Source organism: Mustela lutreola, chromosome 13 (assembly GCF_030435805.1).
Source record: "Mustela lutreola isolate mMusLut2 chromosome 13, mMusLut2.pri, whole genome shotgun sequence".
Lineage (NCBI taxonomy): Eukaryota > Metazoa > Chordata > Mammalia > Carnivora > Mustelidae > Mustela > Mustela lutreola.
In genome coordinates this window covers 8,428,857-8,452,398 of record NC_081302.1, presented here as the reverse complement: position 1 = coordinate 8,452,398, position 23,542 = coordinate 8,428,857, and positions in this window count along the sequence as shown.

Sequence of the window (23,542 nt, the reverse complement as noted above, 5' to 3'; positions counted from 1 at the left end):
TGCTGAGTAATATTCCATTGTATACACCCCTGCCCCCCACCACACACACACACACACACACACACACACATACCTTCTTTATCCATTCATCTGTTGATGGACATCTTGACTTTTCCCCCAGTTTGGCTATTGTGGACATTGCTGCTATAAACATTGGGGTGCAGATGCCCCTTCAGATCACTACATTTGTATCTTTGGGGTAAATACCTGGTAATGCAATTATTGGGTTGTAAGGTAGCTCTATTTTTAACTTCTTTTTTTTTTTCTTTACTTGATAGACAGAGATCACAAGTAGGCAGAGAGGCAGGCAGAGAGAAAGGAAGGAAAGCAGGCTCCTGCTGAACAAAGAGCCCGATGCGGGGCTCGATCCCAGAACCCTGGGATCATGACCCTAGCCGAAAGCAGAGGCTTAACCCACTGAGCCACCCAGGCGCCCCTTAACTTCTTTTTTTTAAAAAATATTTTATTTATTTACTTGAGACAGAGAGAGAGAGAGCACAAGCCAGGGCAGGGGGAGAGGGAGGAGCAGATTCCCCACTGAGCAGGGAGTCTGATGCGAGACTTGATCTGATGACTCCAGATCATGACCTGAGCTGAAGGCAGACACTTAACTGACTGAGCCATGCAGACACTCCTCTATTTTTTTTTTTTTTTTTTTGCATTCTTTTTTTTTTTTTTTTTTTATTTTTTTATTTTTTATAAACATATATTTTTTATATACATATATTTTTATCCCCAGGTCTGTGAATCACCAGGTTTACACACTTCACAGCACTCACCAAATCACATACCCTCCCCAATGTCCATAATCCCACCCCCTTCTCCCCAACCCCCTCCCCCCGGCAACCCTCAGTTTGTTTTGTGAGATTAAGAGTCACTTATGGTTTGTCTCCCTCCCAATCCCATCTTGTTTCATTTATTCTTCTACCCACTTAAGCCTCCATGTTGCATCACCACTTCCTCATATCAGGGAGATCATATGATAGTTGTCTTTCTCTGCTTGACTTATTTCGCTAAGCATGATACGCTCTAGTTCCATCCATGTTGTTGCAAATGGCAAGATTTCATTTCTTTTGATGGCACTCCTCTATTTTTAAGTTCTTGACCATTTTTTATATATTAGAAGTTCCTCCCAAACCCACAAGTGACTTACTATTATCCTTAATTTCCTGCAGTATGGCACATTAAAAATTTTCCCATGTCTTTATAACTGTTTCAGCGAGGGAAATATGGAGAAGACTGGGAATTGCGACACAAACACCATCTTAACCTGGAAGTTAAGCTCAGACCACCCATTTTAGAGATGTAGAAACTAGGGGTTTGGATCTCTTGATTTGTTGTCCATTATATCCTCTGTTCTAGGTTTTCACTTATTTTTCCATAGCTCATCAGAATTCTTAGCCAGTTCTTTGGAATGAATTTTAAAAAAGGCCCTCCTCCACATAAATGGCTGTATGATCTTGGATGAGTTACTTAATCTTCTTAAGCCTCAATTTTGATGTTAGGATTGTCAAGTCATTGAATATGTCAGAAACCATTTAAGGTAGTTTTAAATGCATCATTATGTAGTATTGTTAATCTTCTCAAAAAACCTTACGAGGCAGAGACTGTTAGCACCCCTAATTTACAGATGAACAAACTAAGGTTCAGAAAGGTTCTGTTTGCTCAAGATCATACATCTAGTGATTGGGAGAGCCAGACAGTCTGGCTCATGATTCACTCTTTAACCAGAATATTATTTTTTAATCTACTGTTTCTTCTGGTGCTAAAATGTAGCTAACCGTAAATTTAAACAGCGTTGTGGAATGAGGCGAGGTAGGTACAAACAAAAGAAACCTCACCATATACTGGGATCCCCAGAATTGAGAGTGTTCAAGATTTGTCATCCTATAGGGCGAGGTGTCCACGATGGGGGATTCATTGCAGCAACATGGCCCCATGGGACCTTTTAGGGGCACAGTTTTGAATAGTGACATGCCCTTGGGATATATTTAGTTCTGCGATTTCCTTAGGAATGTTTCATTCCAAAACAACTCTATGGTTTGAGGCATTTCCAACCACTCTGGGGAAGAATGTGGTAGGTCTGGGAATTTGAGATTTCATCAAATCCAACATGGACAATCTTAAGGGCAAGATAGGCTTAAGAAGCAATTTATACTTTCCATAGAAAGGTCTGGAACCTTGTGACTTGCTGATGTTTTGGTATGTAGTGAAGAGAGCCTTCTGGGACCATCTGTGCAGTGTTCAGAGACCATAGTAAAGTGGCATAAATTGAAACATTTCCTCAGTGGGATTTATTATTCTTTTGATTTCCCTGCCTCTGCTTAGGGAATTCCCCATCTTCTGAGTATTGGAGAGGAGAGCCAGTCTCCCACTATAGAAGAAAAAATGCCAGACACATGCTTTCCTATTTCCTTTTGCAAGTGGGAGTACTGAATCATGACTTCATTGTGGAGAGTTAGGACCAGAGGCTCCATTTTTGTATGCAGCGGCTGGAGCAAGATCAGGGTCCAAGTGGCAGCAGGTTGCACATTCATCACCATTATGGTTTATGACTCACTCTTTAACCACAACATCGTTTAGAAGTGGTAGGAACCACTTCTCCTGGTTGCTAAGCTGTGTAGCCACTGGGAACCAGAGGATGTTAGTGATCCTTCATCTCAAAGATCCACCACCAAATGCTCTACTTTGGACAGAGCCTACACCACCCTCGTGGGCTAGCTTGAACGTCATTCTAAATTTAGAGTTCGTCTTCTGCTTTTTCCCATCAGTCCAGATTCACTCTTTTTAGACATCCCTTTTAGTTCATGACTGTAATCCTGAAAGCCCTCTCTACTGAAGCCCTATTTTATAGCACCCTCTTGAATTTCCTTTCTTGGTTCTTTTTATCAGCAGTGAATCTAGGCAGCTAAGTACATAAAAATTGTTTAGCCAGTAACTTTCCTTAGGTTTCCTTCAGATAATTATCACTTTAGACCTTTCACTCATCACTTACTTTCCAAGCCCTGATCTTCCAAGCGAGGGTCTTTTTTGTCCACCCTGCAGGATACAGACTGATATGGAAGGGTTTACTTAAAATTATGTGTGAGTTTCAGAACTAGAAAAGCCTCAATGACAGCATGGACCTGTTACCTCCAAAGCTGGGTTTCCTTATCTCAGCAATGCCCTCTTAGTGTCTTTGGGGGGTCCAGGCACAGGTGTGTGTGGGAAAATGCTCAGCCTAGTGCTGAGTACACAGACAGACTCTTCTAGAATACTTGCTCTTGGAACACAGAGTATGGGAGGCAAAGGTGTTGTTCTCAATCTGGGAGAGTCCCAGTTATACTGGTTACCAGGTAGAGATCAGCTTCTATGTGGGCATGGCCATAATTCATTCCACTGACTTTTTGGAACTCGGAAATGCTGGGTTTTGGATCTGTTCTTTTCTCCACCCTCCTTTTTTTAAAGGCAGAAGTTCTCCAGCTGGGTGTTGTAGTCCACTCTTTTCAGGTCAAAATGTAATTGGCAATGCTAAAGTGCACCAAACCCAATATGTTCAAGAAATAACGAACATACAAAATGTTCAAAAGGAAATATTCACACACATAAACATGGCAGTAGTTTGTGTAAGTGGCTGTTCACACCAAGAAAAACCCCCACCCCGTGACAGTAGGCTTTGAGATACTGGACATGACTGTTTTCTTCTGACATTCTTCTCTTGTTAGGAGACCCACTATCCTGTGTCAGGGACGGACTCCTACACTGATCAATTGCTCTGACCCCCCCCTCTTCTCTCACATCTTCTATGACCTGTTGTTTATTTCTCTAGGCTTCCCTGAAGTGGGCTGAAGAGAACGTTTTGGGGAGTGGGGCCTTTGGAAGTCATTGTAAGTAATACGAGTGTGCACCTCATTGGAAAAATGTCCAATCCCTCTTTTTGTATCTCCCCTCTCCTCCCCCACTTGCCACCTTCCACCTTGTCAAACTCACAATGTGAGGGCCCAGGGGATCAGGGGTGCTGGAAGGAGAGGTGACACATTTTTTAAGGTCCAGTTCCAGGCACTGAACTTGCCATTTTACTCATCGTCTTCGATTTTAATGCCACTGTAATCCAATGGAAAAAGGATCCTATCACTCTTCTATAGACGAGGATACTGAAGCTCCAAGAGACTGTGTGACTTGTTTACTGTCAAATAGCCAATAAATGAAGGACTGGGATCTGAACTCCAGTTGGTTTGACTGCAGATCAGGTGATCCTTTCACTACCCCTGTTCTATCTCTTGTAGTTCTAACCTTCAACAGACCCTATAAACAGTCTCTAAGTGTCTACTTGTCCCTAGTTCGACAGGAAGAAGGATGGGAAGGATTCAAATATGCTGGATTCAGAAGGTTCTAGAATACCAATGACTGTCTATCACTCTTTGTCAGGGCTGGATGTTCAAGTCTACCCCTGGGTGGTTGTGCTCACTATGCAAATATGGAAGGCCTTTCCTGCTCTGTCCAGGGTCATAGAGGTTTTCCAAGGTGTTTCATTGTAGGAGCAAAGTGATGAGATTAAACTATTATCAGGTGAAACCACCTGCAGTCCCAATTTTAAAATATTTTTGCCTTTGAATGACTTCTCTGGAGGAAAGGGTTTATAAATCCCCCAAATAAAAAATAATAAATGTTCTGGTCTGTGTGTGTATCACAGGGAGATTACTTTGGCATACTGGCACTTAGCAAATGAGAAATGTCAAAACAAACAAACTGCTTAATCCATATTGGATCATGACAAATTGATTTGGAAATTCTGTTTTCTCCTATCAGGTGCTGCTTCAGAGATGGATTGTTTCACATTTTTTATACTGGCTTTGAGGCCTTTGACTCGTGTTATTGAGAATAGAAAGGCAATTTAGCTGTTCTAGGAGGTATCTGACAAAAAGCTTTAAAAAAAGTTTTTATCATCCTTTTCCTGAATTGATATTTTATGTCACCTCTGAACAGAGTCATGGTTACATCGACTTTTTATGCTGGGAAAAATACTCTCCTTAAGTATCTATAACCATTTCTATCATCTCCCATTTATCAGTAATTCATCCTGAATATCTGTAAAGAAAGTTATCTGCCTTTGAATTATGCAGAATCCTAATGACTTTGGTAGCTATCATCATTCAATTACTGCTAAAGAGATTCTTAATAAATTATTGTATTTAAAACAAACTTGTAAGAAGCTATTTCTTTCCCCATCAAATTAAGACTCGCAAGTTTTAATTTATGGCCATACCTTCACTTGTTTCCTTACATTATTCTTAATCAGCGACTTTCTTATAAGCTTAATAATAAACATAGATAACAACATAGAACATACTGCTTTTGTGTCATCACATCTCCCCCTGAAACTCACACCAGCTCTCTAAGGTGGATACTATTATTACCTGCATACGGGAGATGAGCAAACTGATACACAGATTAACTTGCCCAAAGGTCGTAGGCAATGAACGGTAGCCCCTGGATTTGAATGGAGGTGCCTGTGCTGTATTACCTTAATACGTGTATGGAGGAAACTCCAAATTCTCTCTTCAGAGTCCAAAATCATTTTAGACAATTGTATTCTTTTTTACTTTTTTTTGGCCAATTTAACATAACCTCAGAGCATTACAAATACTTGGGATATGTATTTCTCAGGCATACATCATTATTTCTTATCAGTGTTGTCATTGTGGGCCCATGTGGGGTGGTTGTGGTCACAGAATCAAAGCCTCATGACGCTGTGGGAAATGTCAATCAATGGGACAAGAGAGATGCTACAGAGCAAGGAATTTGGGGTCTCCTCCAGTTCTCCTCATCCCCCAGATGAAACACTAGCAGGTCGCATCTGCCTGTTCCACGTTCACTCTGACTTCTGCTGAGGCTCAGGTCAGACCGCTGTGTTCCTGTGGCAGCAGTTCCAGGGTAGGTCCAAGGGCGACGCCCCCACACGGACACCACGTAGGAAGACAGGCACACAGCCCACAGTGTGAGGAGTCGTAAACACGATACTCCATTCCAGAGGTTGCACAGTGGTGAATGGAAGCCAACAAAGATATGTTGAGTTTGGACTGCTAAATGTCTTACTTTTTGAACATTAGCTGCGAAGTTTAAAAAACAGTAAGTTTTTTCATACAGCCAGATCTCCTTTCCCTCATGAAACGTTGGAAAGGCCGGCAACATTGGTTCTCATCCACAGGTACCAGCCGATCTGGTAGCTGGCAGCTGCCCTGTTTGGATGATTTGTTCATTTTTCATCTCACCGTAGCCTCACCATGCTCCATTTTTTGCTAACTTTGTATCTTAAGGGACCAGTCATTGGTTTCTGAGTTTGTGACGCCTGCCTCTGCAAAGTTTTTGTTCTTGATTCTTGTGATAAGTAAATTTCTCTGATTAAATTGTTTTATGGTTAAATTTCATATTAAAAAAAATTGTAGAAGAAACATGGGCTTTGCAGTAAGACAGATCGGGGCTCGAATTTGGATCCTGTATGTGACTGGTTCAATTACCTTGAATAAGTTCCTTGCTGTCTTTGACCATCAACTGCTTCCTGTGTCAAATGGGAAAATTACCACCTGACAGAACTGTGAGTACATACTTGGCTTCCAATCAATGTTGTTTCTCTCCACCTTTGCTCCTATATGTGGTATTACAGAATTTGGGAGGGCAAAGATAAATAGGACATTTTTCACAGTCTCACAGCCCGATGAGAGGTCTGGTGATGTGTGTCGTTAACTTCGATCACTTGCTTAGCAGACTTCTCCACTATAAAGTTACCATTTTCTCTTCTGTGATTAGGATACAATTGTTGGAAGGCATTTGGAGATATCATAAATATCTTATGTCTCACCAACTTTCACTCAGCCACTTGAGGATCCAGAAATGATTTTTACTTGAATAAATTTTTATTGTGATGGCCAACACAACATCTGAGCAAGGTGTTGGGACTGAGGGAACACAACCAGTGTTTTTCCTGACAGGGTATGGTCAGGCCATTTTTGTCCCTCCTGCACCGCAGGATACCTTTGTTAAAACTTCTGGAGTGAAGACAATCCAACCTGCTATTCATCTTGGCACTGCTTACTCATTTTGCTGGCTTGGGCATAAGTCAGAAAGAGGTCCAGCCCTCTCAGCGTGGTGGGGCGGGAAGAGGAACACCTGGTTCTTTCATTTCCATGGTTGGATGTGGTAAACTGATTCCCACCAAGAGGATAGAGTCAAGGAGACCTCAGAAACATGCAAAACTACATGGAGAGTGTCACACTGCCATACCTACAATGCTCCTTTAAAACCTCTTACACGTTAAATTCTGTATCTGCCTGGAGCATTAAGTCCTGTATCTTTCTAACTTCTGTAAGGGTTCTAAATAAGTCCCTTTTATAAATGTGAAACACTCTGATGATGAACTTTTTATAGTAATAATTTAATTATTCACTTGCATTCCTATAAATTATAGAAAATTCAGTTATGAAGAGTGGAAAATAAATACAGAAGAGTATAGGAAGATTGGATTATTTTTATTTACTTTCTGCCAGTTTCTAGGTAGAAAATATTCACAGACCTATGTTCGCATTATAAAAATGATACAATTTGGTATACAGAAAAAAGAATAGAAATATTTCCATAGTTTTATCTTGCCTACAGCTCTGAATTTAATGATACTTTTTTCAACATATTCTTCTTTTACAATATGTAACTCTATACTACTTTTAATTATATGGGATATATAATTTTACCTTACATTGTATCACAAACTAGTCCCATTAATTTATTCTCAAAAACTATTATGTAGCCTATATAATCCTTACTTTTAATATCTGCATGAAATTTAATTAATTACATGTAACAGTGTAGTTGGCCACTCTTCTATAAGATGTTTATTATAAAAATTTCTATAGTGAACATTGCTTTGCATAGTGCTTTTATCTATTTAAGATTTTTTAAGGTAAGGAAGAAGTATTTCACAGGAAAAGACTTAAAAACTTTTAATGCATATGATTAAATCAATTTTCAATATACTTTGGGCACTTTTTGTTGTTAATGGTAACGTATTAGTCTGTTAATCTAGTAGTTACCAGTTTTTGCTAAATTTCTCTGTTAAAAAAATCCCTTGGATTGGAAATATTTATTGCCATTCGCGTTGAACATTTTAAGATGTTCCTTATCTTTCCTCATTTATAAAATTTGTCTTCTGTACATCTCTATATATTTTATTCTCAGTGCTTTTCTTAGAAATGTGTTTTAACTCTTTATATATGAAACTCAAATACTCTTACCCTCCTCAGCCTATGGCTACAAAGTAAGACTTAATCCAGAAATAGTTCTACTACGGATGGGGCCATTTCAGTTTGACTGACAGAAATCAGCAACTCTCCAGTGCCTCCCATTAGAAACTTCAAAGGTGTTGCTGACATTGGTCATGGTCCAGGGTACCAGCTATGGTACAGAGTAGATACACAACTTTGGGGCACTTTCTGGCCCATAGACCCCTCAGAGAATCTTGATCTGTTGCTGGCCATCAGAAGAATGCCAAGGGTCACGCCACAGATGCTGTCTTCGTATGTTCCCAAACTTTGTTCTTCCAGGTGTAAGAGCATTGGTAGGTTCAGAGGTTGGGAAGAATGCTCTTCCGCCCAGTTTACCACTTGGTGCTTCTAGACTTTAGGCGCTTAGAGTCATTCAAATTCTATTTGGACTATTCCACTCAATTTTGTTTCCTACTTCCTTCACTACAGGCTCAAAGCCTGACCTGGAAACATGAGTGAAAAAACCTTCTGTTCAGTTTTTTCTCCCTCTTTGAGGACCCTCTCCTCCAATCAAAATCTCTTCCTCATTCATGAACTAAGAGCTGCTGAACATGTCAATAGTTACAATCATATGACTCAGGGTACAATAAGTCCCAATCATATTAAAACATAATATCTGCAATCCCTTGTCTTTCTCTACCACCCAATGATGAAAGAGTCTTTGCATATTTACCTAATTGGCCTTCTTTTTGCTGATCCTTGTGAGTGGTGAAGACAAGCATTAGAAAACTGAAACAATGGTCAACAAAGAAGAGGGAGGTAATATGTAGATGAAAAAAAAATATGATCTTGGAGTACGGCAGATTTAGATGAGCTGATCCAAAGAGAGGACCGAAGAATGAGGAGGAAAGGACCTTATGCTAGAATTTTAAGAGCATAAGAAGAGTATCTGAGCATTGTAGAAATTGGGGTTTTGTCTTCCTGCATGCATTTCCTTTTCCACTTCTGTGGACTCTTGTTTCTTATATTAAACCTGTTTCATGTGGTTTGAGTTAGGTAGATGCATCTTCACCCCATCATGGAGGTGGCATGTGAACCCAAAGTGTCAGTTATAGAGCTCTTTGGAACATTTGTTGGAACTATTGGGAAAGGGAAGGGCTTCTCTTCTTTGGGATCAATGGCTGTGATGACTATGAAGTCCCACAGGAGCTAGTGACCATCTTTGCCACGATGTTGTGAAAGCCTGAGGCTAAAACCAATACAGAGGTGAGATGAGCCTAGTGACAGAGAAAGATGCCACTGGGGACTCTGGATTAGCAAGGATAAGAGCAGGTCCACTCCTGGACTTTCCAGGTAAAAGAAATTCTGTATTTTCTCATGTTAATTTGATTGAATCTCTAAAAATCTGTAATCAACAGAGTTCTGACCAATCTAAGATGAGAGATAATGGCAGGGTTATAGAAGTTCTGCTCTGTACCCTTGTTGTCACCTTGGCTCACTTGGTTTCCTCAACTTCAGTAAAAATGTACTTTGTTATTCAAGGTTTTCGGTTCTGGATTTGCATCTCTATTGAATGGTCTTTAAAGATGAAGCCAAAAGCTCATTCAGGCTATAGAAGTTAAGAAGTATTTTCTGTATGAGCAGTCTTTGGCCTTTAGTTCAGGCAGCTGGAAATACCTAAAAAGTGATTAACCCTTATAGCAAATATCTTTTCCTAGACTATCTGCCAAATTTCCTGCAAAGGGATTTGAGGGTCTTATAAGAATAAACATCATGGGAAGAAGGACAGATGGGTTGAAAAATAGGATCAGAGGGAGTCAATGCTTCCAAACAGAAATGTGTTTTTATTTATAGCTAAATCATCTTATTTAGCTTTATGTTTCAGGAAAGATTTGGGGTTATAGTTGTTTTTCCTGACAAAATAAGTCATAGAGATTCAGTCAGGACAAACTTTAATCTGGATCTAGTTGCTGACAGGAACATAGTATAAAAGTCCATGTACTGGGGCACCTGGGTGGCTCAGTGGGTTAAGCCTCTGCCTTCAGCTCAGGTCATGATCTCAGGGTTCTGGGATGGAGCCCCACATTGGGCTCTCTGCTCAGCAGGGAGCCTGCTTCCCCCCACCCCGCCCCCTGCCTGCCTCTCTGCCTACTTGTGATCTCTCTGTCAAATAAACAAAAAAATCTTAAAAAAAAAAAAAAAAGGTCATGTACTTAGCTCACTAGATTAGTTACACAAGGGTGTCACATGTTGTGTTCACCACAAGGTAGACTCTGAGAAGGTGCTTAGTGCACAAAAATTGTTCAGGTGTGTTCTTGGGATCATCCCCTCCAGAAGAGAAGAGAAAATAGCAGGATTGTGCTGAGAGAGAAATCAGGCCAAGCCATAGTCTCTGTGAGGCCTTAGGCAGCTCTCTGTGGTGCTCTGAGGCCGGGAGGACCTTTCAGAGTGGTCCTGAATGGGAGAAAGGAGCTTGGGTGGCCCTAGCAAGGAGGCCTGTCTTTGGTGAAATTGTTTTCTTCAGGCCCCACCTCAAGTAGTGTAATTGTTTAAGTGACTGTCCTTCTTGTCTCCCAGCTAGCCTGTAAATTCCACGGAGCCTGGAACCCTTGTTTGAGTCCTACTTCCTTGCTTCAAGTATCAACAGTGGGCTGAACACAAAGTAGATGCTAAATGAGGCAAAATGAGTAAATGGGTGGTCAGAGTTTTGAGGATCATGTAAAAATAATAACACAAATTAATATCAAGAAATAATTTTGTTTCCACCTTGGAAATAGAAGAGTTGAGGAACACTCACTACTTCTCCTCTAGTGCCTAGATCCAAGCCACTTTGGTCTCTCGGCTTTTCCGGACACTATTAATGTCATTGGTTCTGGAGCTGTGAGAACCGTCCGTTGAACTGTAAGTCAGATAATGTTACTCTCCTAGTGAATGCCACCAGTGGCTCCTGATTGTTTTCAGAGCAAAAGAAAGTGTCCTTCCAATGACCTGCAAGACCCCGTATAGTCTGTGCTCCCTTCCTTTCCTGACCTTGACTCCCAACATTCTGCACCCCCATTTTGCCTGGCCACAATGGCCTCCTTGCTGTTTCCACCCCTGGGCCTTTGTACTGGCTGCTTCATTCTCCTGGAGTGCTTTTTCCCTCCATATCCACTACCTACCTCCTCACTCCCTTAAAATCTTTTCTTACTTGGGAAAAGTTTACTTTGAAACTTAGAATTTCAACTGTTAGAATTCCCCCAACTCCTGTGGTTCTCATCCTACACTATTTCCTCCCCACCCGCAACCCTACCTAACAGGCTCTATAATATGTTTTTTTATATTGTCTTGTCTTTTCTTAATCAGCTCTCACTAGAATGTGAGTTCTACAAAGGACACATTGTTTTACTGTTGTTGTTCAGTTTGTCTACTGCCTAGAACAGTGCTTGGTTCAACCAATACACCCGAATGAATAGACCATCTGCTTAGAGTTTAAGTGTGGGGCAGATTTCCTCCTGGTCGTGAAACACAAGGAAGTCAGCAGACTGGGAGAGTGGGCATATTCCTGGGCAAGCTTGCCCACGGAGACGCGTGGTCTGGGCCCTGAGCCCCATGCCTCTATCTGCCTCATTTCTAATGCATCTGAAGGCTGGATCTCTGCTTCCCTGGTCGGTGGGTGGGAAATGCTTCCCCACCCAACCCAACGGGTCCTGCACTTCAAGTGCTTCGAGCAAGGGCTGTCTGCTATTTTTAAACCAGCATGCCACAGATCTTGGCCTCCTGAAAGAATTAGAATCTCTTTTGTTTCCAAATTCCATACCCCTAGGAGAGTCTGTGGGTGTTCTTCCTTGGAACAGTGGTTCTCCCCCTCCGTTCAACCAGCAGAGAAAGGAAGTAAGGTTGGGAATAAGGTGGCCAGACATCTTGAGGCCACCACCCCTGTCATGTGCTTGAGGCTAGTTTCGAGCAGGAACACTGTCTTCTCCTTAGGAATCACGTTGTCACCCAGGTCCTGTGTCCCTGCTTCTCCCTTCCATCTCCATCTCCTTCCCCTGCTCTTCGGACGCTTCCTACACTGTTCTTTGTTTTTGGTTAACAAAGAAGCTCAGGCAGTGCTAGTCTAGGGCCCGGGAGACTCACTGGTGGAGAGCCCACCTGGCCCTGCCTTTCAGTCTCTGACATGGTGTAGGTCTCCTGATATTGTGTGGCTGAGGCCACAGACTCCTTTGTTGTCTCTGGACACTTTTCACTGTGTCTCCTATGTAGCGTGTTAACCCCACAGGCACTGCTCCTTGCCACAGCCTGGCTCAGGACTCTGCTGCTGGGATGGGGTCCCCAGCCCACTCTTCATCTTTCCTGATCAGAATGGCCTGGGGAGCAGCGAGCAGTAATCAGGTTCCTTTAAGACCTGCCTTCCTAAGAAAAGGGTTTGTTGGTTTTGGTCCATGCTCGGCTGGCATGAAAGGAATTGCAAGGACTGAAGCAATGATGGTCTATGGTGCCTTTTCAAAGCAACCTTAAGAAATCATTTACAAGCACTTGATATTTTCCCCCTTTTAAAAATTAAACGGGTAGATGATAAGCATCAGTAGGCTTTACCTAAGCTTGGCTTCCTTCCACTTTTTTTTTCTCCCTTCAGACTGGGAAACTCAAAGGATTATGTAAATGTGTTTGTTTTGAGTCTTGGATGTCTTCTCTGGGGCATCGCACAGGTTTGGATAAGAGACAAAAATAAATTTCCAGGTCATTTTTTGAGTTCTTGTTCAGGTTGGGCATTGTGTTCTCATAAGAGGGCATTTTAGCTGGCCGTTCTGCTGCATTCCTAGAAAATGTCCTCAAATCTTGAGCTGCCCCTAGGGTAGAGAGGCAGTTCCATATGGGGGTGCTGGGAGCGCTTCCCATGAACTGAGAGGGCAAAAAAAGGCATCCTGACACTCTTGTTAGGCTGTACAGACCACCTACCAAGTTGACTCCGTGGGCTGGTCTTTTGTACACAGAATAGATGTAGTGATGCCTGCTGGCAGAGTGAAAACACCGTTAAGTGCAAACCAAGGCCCATCAGCTAAAGTGGAGTCTGAACAAATGCAAGGGTTGATACACGGTGCCCTGGACGCGTGCGGAACTGAACTGGTTTTTCTGGGGGTCAAATTAGTGCATGAGACCCCCTCGAGAAAGGTTGAAGCCGAGGGGTGGATGAGATTCCTGGACCGACAGTGACAGGCAGAAACCGTGGAGCTTATGCCAGACCCAGGAGCCTGTGGCAGAGCCGAGGGGTCGCTGCCTGGGGAGGAGAGAAGAGCAAACACATCGATCCTGGGACTGGGTTCAGCTGCCAGAAAACAGCAGGAACCAGCTCTCTCTCCCTCTTCTGATGGAGGAGAAATTAAAAACCACAACAAATTGAATATCACCTGTGCGTTTCCTAGTCAATGTGTAGCTGTTAAGTTTTTTTTTTTTTTTTTTTTTTTTTTGCTGGTTGCTTTTACTAGAAATGGCCCTGTACCGTGACATACTTGTGTGGTGATCAAATAATGTTTCCTGCTTTATCCCTAGATGGGACTCAGTGTTATCTAAGTAATTTAGTTAAGATGACAGGTACAAGTGCTCTTTTTTTTTTTTATGCCTGTAGTTTATGTTTAATGATTTGAGTGTTTTTAATACAATATCAACGATTTAAAACTTAGAGGACTGATCATTTATTTTGTATGGCTCTGAGATGAGGACTTAAATTTCATACTGGAGAAAAGTCACACACTCCTTCCCTCCTCTGATCTATGACTTCATCTATTACTGATTTTAACCTCTAACTTATTTATCAAGGAAACGCAGGTAAATACAGTGCAGAAAAACAGAGGAATTGACTACAACCCTATTATACTCTCCCTCAGACTGAGTGTCAGTGGGTTTGCCTAGTGTGGCCCCTGAGCTCTGAATTCTGATGAGGCTTCCTGGAGACTCCCCAAAGTGCCAAGCAGACAGTCCTCCCCACTGAAGCTCCACTGGTTCCATTGTATCTTGGGATTTCCTGTTATATTTGTTCCAAAAAACATCTATTCCTAGTTAAGGATAAGTTTGCACATTGTTTCTATATCACACTGAGTCTTTACAGCATTCCTGTGGGTTCACGATGATTTCCATTTGGTAAATAGATGATTCAGGTTCAGCGTTGTCAGCTGGCCTAGAGTCACAGAGATTGAAAAATGTTCCCCCAGCCCCTGGCAGTGTTTCTCCAAAGCTCTTTCTATGGAAGTAAGAAAGGTAGCCTCTGAGAACTTATGGAAGAAGTTCATACACAGGGTTCCTGGGTGGTGCATTGGTTGGCCATCGGACTCTTGGTTTTGGCTCAGGTCATGATCTCAGGGTCATGAGACTAAGTCCTGTGTTGGGCTCTGTGCTCAGTGTGGAGTCTGTTTAACACTCCCTCTCCCTTTGCCCCTCCCTATCACACTCTCTCTAAAATAAAATAAATAATATTTTTACAAAATTTCATACACAAATACTTATGCATGTTTCTCATAAACAATTTTTAAAAACATTTTATTTATTTATGTAGTTGAGAGAGAGGGAGAGAGAACATGAGTGGTGGGGGGATGGGCAGAGGGAGAGGGACAAGCAGGCTCCCGCCCAAGCAGGGAGCCCAGCCAAGGGGCTTGATCCCAGGACCCCGGGATCATGACCTGAACCGAAGGTAGACGCTTAACCCACTGAGCCACCCAGGTGCCTCCATGCATGCTTCTCATAAAAGAGCCCCCAACTGTCCCTCACATCCTCATTTATCACTAGGAGGATGGGTCTGATTACCGGATTTCTCGCCCCTCTCTCAGGAAGTTCAACAAATGCTACCTGAGTCCGAAGTCAAGTAGAAGTCTGTCTCAACCCAGAGTGAGGCTGGGAGGGTCCAAAGAGAACAGGACAGACTTTTCATGGAGCTTATAGCAAAGGGGAAAGATGATAAATTTACTGGCAGATTTGAGACCAACCAGACCCTAAGCAGATAAGCAGTATGAGTCGGATGGATAGGAAAGAGTTACCCAAAGCAGATATTGGCCCAACAGCCAAGATGCGGACAAAAGAGCTGGAAGGCAGACACAGAGCCCATGGTTTAAGCTCTCCTGTGTGATGATAACAACAGCTCCATTAAGTCTTCACTACGGCCTTATTAATATTATGTAATTCTTCCAGCAAGCCTGCGAGAAAATGGTAACCATTACATGTATTTACAGATGAGAATGCTAAGTTCCAAAAGGTCAAGCAACAACTCCCTGAGGTTTAAGCCAAGGAGCAGACAGGGGCGTCTTGACAGGAAATGGCTCCACAGAGCCATTAATGCTGACAGAGCAGTGTGGAGAAATCAGTCCCTTTTACTGCAAATCTAGTTTCTGCTGCTTGTTAGACTCAAATTGGATCCCCACGCTCTCTTTCCCTTCTTGCTGGAGGCTCGAGTGATTCTGACCAGTTCTTTTTGTCTCGAAAGCTCACAGCATCCCCCTCAGCCTCGTCAGCACCCCCCCCCCCCGGCCCTCCACAACTCCCCTAAGACAAGTCTAGGGCACTTGTGTTCTAATCTAGAGCATGAATCACAATGGAGATATAGGTGGGGAGGTACTCAAACATGTTGGGCAGCTCTTGAACTTAGGGAGCCTTTAGTGCTTGGGATACTGACTAACGGTCATGTCCAATCTGTTAAGTCAACTTCTGCTGGAGGCTACATCTCACTGTCTTTTATGTCTGTTTGTGGGCTGGTTTTATAATGGGGTCATAACAGGAGAGGACAACGGATGGCCACTTAAATGCTTACTTCTCACCTGTGAGCAATTGCAAATTTTAAAACTCCTCAAGGTCCCTGCTTCACACTGGTATATGTTACTTTCAACAAAGTTTGTTTTCCTGATTTGAAAATGGAATTAGGCTATTTTAAACGTGTTTTATTCCAGCCTTTACTATTAAACAATAATCAGCAATGCTTAAAATTCTAAAAAAATATTTGATGTCATTGGGAGAGGTCACTTATAAATGTGTTTACACAGCCTTGTGTGGATTCCAAGTCAGAATAAATTCCTCAGGCTCCATGCCCATCTTTACAATTTTTAAAGAAGAGGTTTTCAAATACCTTAGTCAGGGCATGAAGTTTTTAACATTTAAGAGAGAAAACTATCATCTCCGTAAATGTTATTTTGATTTATCAGACATCTCAGAAGCAAATCCAGGCAGCATTTATGCCTGGTTTATTGTTAATTTATTATTTATTAAACACTTCATATAATCTAGGCACTGGGGAGATCAGAAGTGACTTACACTGGCAAGATACTGGTTTCATTAAATTTATATTCTAGTGGAAAGAGATAGATAATGCTATAAAAAAGAAATAAAAGATTAATTTCTGATAGTGAAAAGTGGGATGAAGAAAATGGGATAATGTGGTAGAGACCCAACTTATGGCTGGGGGAGGGGAGTCTAGACCAGACCAGGGAAGGCTGTTAACAATGGTGAGCTTTCAGCAGAGATCTGAATGCAGAGAAGCCAACCCGGGGAAGGGGTTTCAGGCAGAGACGCTATGAATGCAAAGGTCTGAGGCCAAGGGCGGGCTTTGTGATTTCCAGGAACAGAAGGGCTCATGTGTCTCAGATGATGCACAGTGATAGAGAGAATTCTGGAAAAGGTGAAATAGGGGAGGAGGCTGGGCCCATAAATGAGGTCCTGATATGGATTTAGTCTATATGAATTAGGGAGCCACTGGAGAGTTTAATTCAGGAAGCTGACATATGTTAAAAAGAGTTAAAAAGATTACTCTGGATTACACGGAAGTAAAAGTGCAAACAGAGAGCTTGTCAGGTAGTTAGGAAAGTCCAGGCAGGATAGGAGGGTCGTGGGGCCAGGGAGGAGGCAATAGAGGTGGGAGAAGTGGTTCAGGTGTATTTGAGAAGTTAGAGCTGCTGAGATTTGCTGGTGGATCACATGTGGAGAGTGAAGGGAGGAGAGGAGAGGGAGGGAGGAAGATTTCCAGGCTTTGACTCAAGCAACTGTGGGCATGACTGGCTGCTGGTGGTGCTGACTGAAATGGGAACAGCAAGAGAGGACTCGGGGTGTAGATCACAGACTCTGTTTTATAGTGCAGAGTGGGAGTTTCTTCATGTACATGGAGTGGAGACCATGGGAGGAGGTGGAAAAATGAGAGAAGGGAAGCTGGGTGGGACAGGTGGTCAGGTGAGTGGGGAACTAGTGTTGTCCTAGAAAACAATGGAAGAAAGTGGTCCAAGAAGGGAGCAGTGGCCAGCTGCATTGTGGAGAAGGCAGAATACGATGATGGTTGAAGAGGGACCACTGAAACTCCCAACATGGAGTTCACTGATGATCTTCATTTGGTCAGTTTATGGACAGAACAGAAACCCAACTGGGGCTCCATTACACTATTGGAAATCTGATCAAAATCCTACTTCAGAATTGGAAATTGAGATGCAACATCAGTGGTGGAGAAAATGAGAGTGAGAAGGTAGAGACAAAATAGTCCGTTGTCTGTTGGAAGTTATTCTGTAAGGGGGAGCATAGACCTTGGCTGGTCAAGGTAGTTGTGTGTTAAGGTGGAAGATGTATAGTGTATTTGTATCTTAAAAAGGAAATTTCTAGTATTGAGGGAGAGTTGAGGATGTAGAAGAGAGGAGGAGATGAGATAATTTCTGATAATAGCTAGGCAAAGTCTTTGTGAAGTGAGTTAGGGTGGGATGAAAGGCACCAAGGGAAGTATAGATTTTGATACCGTCTGAGCCACTTGATCCATGCAAGGAGGAAAGGCAGACAACAGACATAGATAAGAAAAGGCTAGTCAACTTGGTGGTGCTGAGATAAGGGAAGTCCCCTCATTGCTTTTATTCTCTCACTATAGAATGATTAAAAACAGACCTAAAGATAGAAATATTTGTAGACAAGTTTTAGGGGGAAATCCATTAAAAAATGTAAAAGGGTATAGACAACAGTTTTGGTTGCTTAAAGAGGTAAACCATCAAGCTCTCTAGAATGATCCATACTCCTGGGGTTCTCCAGGACTGAGGTCCTAAGCAGAGGTGTCTTGTTAGACGTCAACACCTACTGGGGAGGTCTGGACACTGCAGCCCCGAGCTGCTGAATATTTGCCATTCAGAGCTCCCTACCTCACAGAGACTAGAAATAAACTCCATTTCAGTGCCCCATATTTGGATTTAGCCTTCTTTCTTAACTTTTCCAGAAGGTTCTAGAAATTTTTAGCATAGAAGGTAGCTGAATGGAAACTCTGAATATGAGAAAGATGCCAAAAGAAAAGTGATTAATAATTAAGAAACCACCTTTTAGCTGATTCCTGAGAAAAATATATTATTTGAGAATACAGTTCTTATAATCAAAGTCTGTAGGGTAGTAAAACTCTTCAGAACCACAGGTAAATGCAAGAGGCGTGATTCATTAATTATCCTGTCCTTCCTATTTTTCCAGCTCCTGCTCAGCTGGCTTTTGTTACTTCACACACAAATATATTCAACCCATCCCTCTTACGCAGGAAACCTCTTACTACTTTCTGAAGTCTGGATTGCAGACTCTTTCCCTCAGGCAGCCCCTTAGATATTTTTGTTCTTGAGTGCTTTTGTTTGGCATTTTCTCTCCACACTGTGCAATTTTCTGGACAATTGTATCTCACCAAGGACTTCAGTTATTACTTACACCCTCTGATGAGTCAGATAACTCTAGTTTCCTCTCCATGACTGGATTTGGGGCATAAGTAGCTCGTCTCCTGTGGGTACCTCATCTTCAGTTCAGTCCAAATAAAACTGGATTTGTCATCCTCTCCACCTGTGCTACCTGTGGTCTGAAGGCTGGTGAATGCAATCTTCTTCCTTACAGCTGCTTAATCAGGAAACAAAGAAGTTATGATCTCTATCCGTTACTTCTGACCTATACTTGGCCCTCGGTATGTTTCAAATACACCCCCACCTTTCCTTCTCTTTTTTCCTCCCAGACTTTTGCCAAAGGAGTACTAACTGGTTCTTCCACATCCAGTCATTCCCCTCACAGTCCTTTCTCTGTCACTTCCCTCTCTAATCCCATGTCTTGTTGTTCTTCTACAAGGTCACGCTGTAACTTAACCAAACCACTTACCTGTCTATGAATAGGTCAGACTCTCATCTCTGTGACTGGCTTATGCCAGTCTATTTCTAATTAATTCTTGATTAATAATTCCATCAATTAATAAACTCATCCACCTTTTTCATGTATGTTATTTTACACTTCTATTCATTTATTTTTCAGCACCCAGGCTCTCATCTAAGGCATGGAAGAGAGGGCGCCAGGAGAACCCTCACTTTTCATTAGGTGGGATTCTGGGTGCTGACTCTGAGACTGCATCGGGTGTTCCTCTTCTGTGTGCTCACATCGCCACCACGAGTCATCGTCGCACTACTCAGCACAGTAGGTTATTGTTGACTGTCTTGTCTGGAAAGCCTGGGAACGGAGATTCAGGGGTCTGGTCCTCATCTCTGTGTCCCAGACAGACACATGGTTGCGGCTCGATCATAAATACTGAATTTGTGAGGACAGGAATGAAAGAAGGGATATTTGAACGATCTTTCCCCCTCTCTTTCTTTAGTGGTTCAAAAACTACAGCGTTTTTAATGACCCATTTATATAGGTTTCCAGATAGCCTGCTATAAAAGCACTGCTATTTGATCAAGGGATCAGGCGGGCAGATTAGATGGTCTGTTAAAAGTTCCTCTCAATTCCCTCTTGGTCATACATCCAGGGATATGGAGGGTTATCCGAGGTGACGAGGCTGACAAAAGATCTAATGCAATCCTCAGCTGCATTAATAGAGAGAAACATGGCATCAAGTTCACACAGGATAATAAGCTCCCTGAACTTGGCACTACTAAACCCACACTGGGCGAATCGCGACTAATTCTGGGTGCCTGCCCGAGGATGGAGAGCATCTCTCTGACATGTATGTGGAGAGGTCAGTGGGCAATGAACCCTATCTTACATAAGCAACGGCTGAAGGTGCTGTGGTTGTTCAGTAGGAAAAAGAGCCATCAGCACAGAAACAAGCCTTCATGTATCTGAGATCTGTGGAAGAGGAATTAAGCTTACTCCATTAAGCTTTCAGAACCAGGCTTTTTGGGAAAAAATTACCCACCAAAGAGATTCCAGCTAATTATAAGAAAGAATGTTTTAACAGTTGAAACGGGTGCCTTTTATATAATCGGATGTCTCAGAACCAGTGGTGTGCAAGAAGAATGATTACTCTTTGGTAGACAACCTCTTCAGGTTTTTCAGATCTAAGATTCTACTATTTCAAGATGGCAACCTTCTTTTCCTCACCTCCAGAGAGGACTCAAGAATAAATGGAATTTAAGTACATTAGCAAGGAATGTAGCAAGAAAAAAGAAATTCCTGAAAGACAACAATATTCATGAGTTGGTCTGTGGGAAGCCTTAGGAAATCTCAATTGCAGATTAAGTCGAGGAAGTGAATAGGCAGGCTCATATTACCTCCAACTCATGGTTTAATCTGACCTATATAATGTCTTTCCCCACAGCAAGACTGTCAGTTTTGAACATGGGGAGATACATACACACACACACACATACACACATATATTTGTATTTTAAATTTTTTATAAACATATCATATATTTTTATCCCCCAGGGTACAGGTATGTGAATCGCCAGGTTTACACACTTCACAGCACTCACCATAGCCCGTACCCTCTCCAATGTCCATAACCCCACCCCCTCTCTCAACCCCCTCTCCTCATCAACCCTCAGTTTGTTTTGTGAGATTAAGAGTCACTTATGGTTTGCCTCCCCCCCCACCCAATCCCATCTTGTTTCATTTATTCTTCTACCGAGCATGGGGATATTTTAAATAAGGCAAACAATAGCAAAAAGAATAAATTAAAAGAGAGGGCAGAAGGGAGATCTGGTCTATCAATTCATCGACTGTATTGCTAAGTGATATGTTAAGGAACTTCACTGTAACATTTTACAGAAACCTAAAGTGCTTGTTTTTAAATAATCATTCTTGTTTTAGAAAAATCATTATGTTCAATTTTAACTCTTCACAGACAAGTATTTTTAAATGTCTAAAGGTTTTTTTCATTCAACTAATTTGTATCCTTTGTGTGGCATTATGCAGACAATTTTATCTTAACCAATCAACAAATTTATAATTTATTTTGGTCTGAAGGTATGAAACGCCAATCACTATTATTTCTACAGTTTATACTATCTTCGCTTGGTGCACATGTGTACATTCTATTATCATTAATAAGAGTTATGTAATGAAGGCATTTACTCATTTGTATCTAATACACTTCTCAAGGTTATCCTAAGGTGTGGGAGTTTAATGAGTACCTAATGAGAATTCTAGTATCACTGATTAAGAATATCTATCTTATTTGTGATAAGTCTATCACAATCTAACACTGGGAAGCTAGTAAAAAAATGAAGTCCTAAATACCTACTTTTGTTATTAATCAACTATGTGAAAGGCACTTTGTGTTGACAAAGTTATGACCTTTATTTTAGTCCATTAAAACTTGAAATCTGCTAATCTCATTAAGTAATTCTTTATAATTAAGTTTTCATGCAGCATATGACACTCTTGTAAAAGCTATCATATAGGACTGGAAAAAATTGGATTCTTATTTTAAAATAGAACTTTTATATACAAAAAACTGCCTGCTTAAAACTGACTTGAATTTTTTGCCCTTGCTTTGCATAATAATCTACAACGGAAAAATCAGTAATCAGTGAATATGTTGTGAGTGAAGTCAGTCTGGATAATTCAGAACACCCTTATCATCTCTCCATTAACATAGGTTCTTACTTGTACTTCTCAAGGAAGAAAAAAACATTTCTAATTATGGGAGATATTCTGAAAACCACAACTCATGGTTTGATTTGAATCTTTTAATCTGTTTTATTTGCTAGATTTTTAAAAAATCAAATAAAATATAAAGCTGAATTGTTTAAACAGGTTTCTCAGTAACATTATACATTTTCTGTTAAACTAAGTTTTGATATTTCCATTGTGCTTGACTTTGTACTATAAGCAATGCTTCCTGTACTGTGGTTTTGTTTTGTTTGTTTGTTTGTTTGTTTCTCTAAAGCATTTACTGAAAAAGTTTCTTTCCCATAGAACTGATAGGCTAATGGCTGTCCTCCTACATTATAAAATAGTAGTTGTAATTATCAAATTAGGTGATCCCTATAAAAGTGCTTTATAGCCATAAAAGACTTTATCATATGTAATTTATTTTTGTTGGATATCAGTGAAAATGGGCTACAAAATCTGTAACTTTTGAATAAAACTTGGTGGGTTGTGATAGATATGTGGAATGGTCAGTTTCCAAGAACCATTCTCGTGCTTGCTTTCTGTCTCCCTGTGTCTCTGCTTCCCTCTCTCTCTCTAACACATACAGCACAAAACACATTTTAACTAGATGCATTTATATGTATACTTCCTATAAGTAGACCTAAATCCCACATGGGCTGAACTCTTGGTTAGAAAAATATATATACCGTCATTCAGGTTGATATATAGATTTCTTAACCCATAATGATCAAGAGAAGCGTTTGGGGTATTGTAACCCATGCCCCAGGATATGGAATCTGAAAAATCAACCTGAAAATAAACATCATTTTTATTATTTTATTTTAAAGATTTGACTTGTTTATTGGAGAGAGAGAATGGGCAGGGGGAGGAGCAGAAGAAGAGTGAGAAGCAGATTTCCCACTGAGCAGGGAGTCCGATGCAGGATTCCATCCAGGACCCTGGGATCATGACCTGAGCCGAAGGCAGACGCTTAACTGACTGAGCCACCCAGGCACCCCATTTTTATCATTTTAAAAGTGAATACGAGTATCGTTGCAAGAATGGATTAGCTTTGTCATATCCTTTCTGGAGCCAAAACAGAAGAAAAAAATCAAGGGGAGAATTCTTTGGTGCAACATTCAGAGTAGGAAAAAAAGGAAAATCCAGAGTAAATAATCACTGAACATCCAAGTATAAACAATTATCAATAGATACTGTGCTGAAGTCATAATTTTATTTACAAATACTTCTCAAGCATTGTGTAAATGAGTGAACATTGGACTGAGTCATGGAATCCCAGTGGTAATCACTGAATTGTCAATCCCCATTTCTTTCTGGGAAACACATTTTGCTTTCTTTATAGTGAGAGACTTTTGGTATACCCATTATGGTGGCAAAGCGTTAGGGTTCTCTGATCCCCGTTTTTCTTTGTCTTGTACTAGATCTTTATTGCCTGTAACGAATTTGATATGGATTTCAAAATATGTAGGATTCAG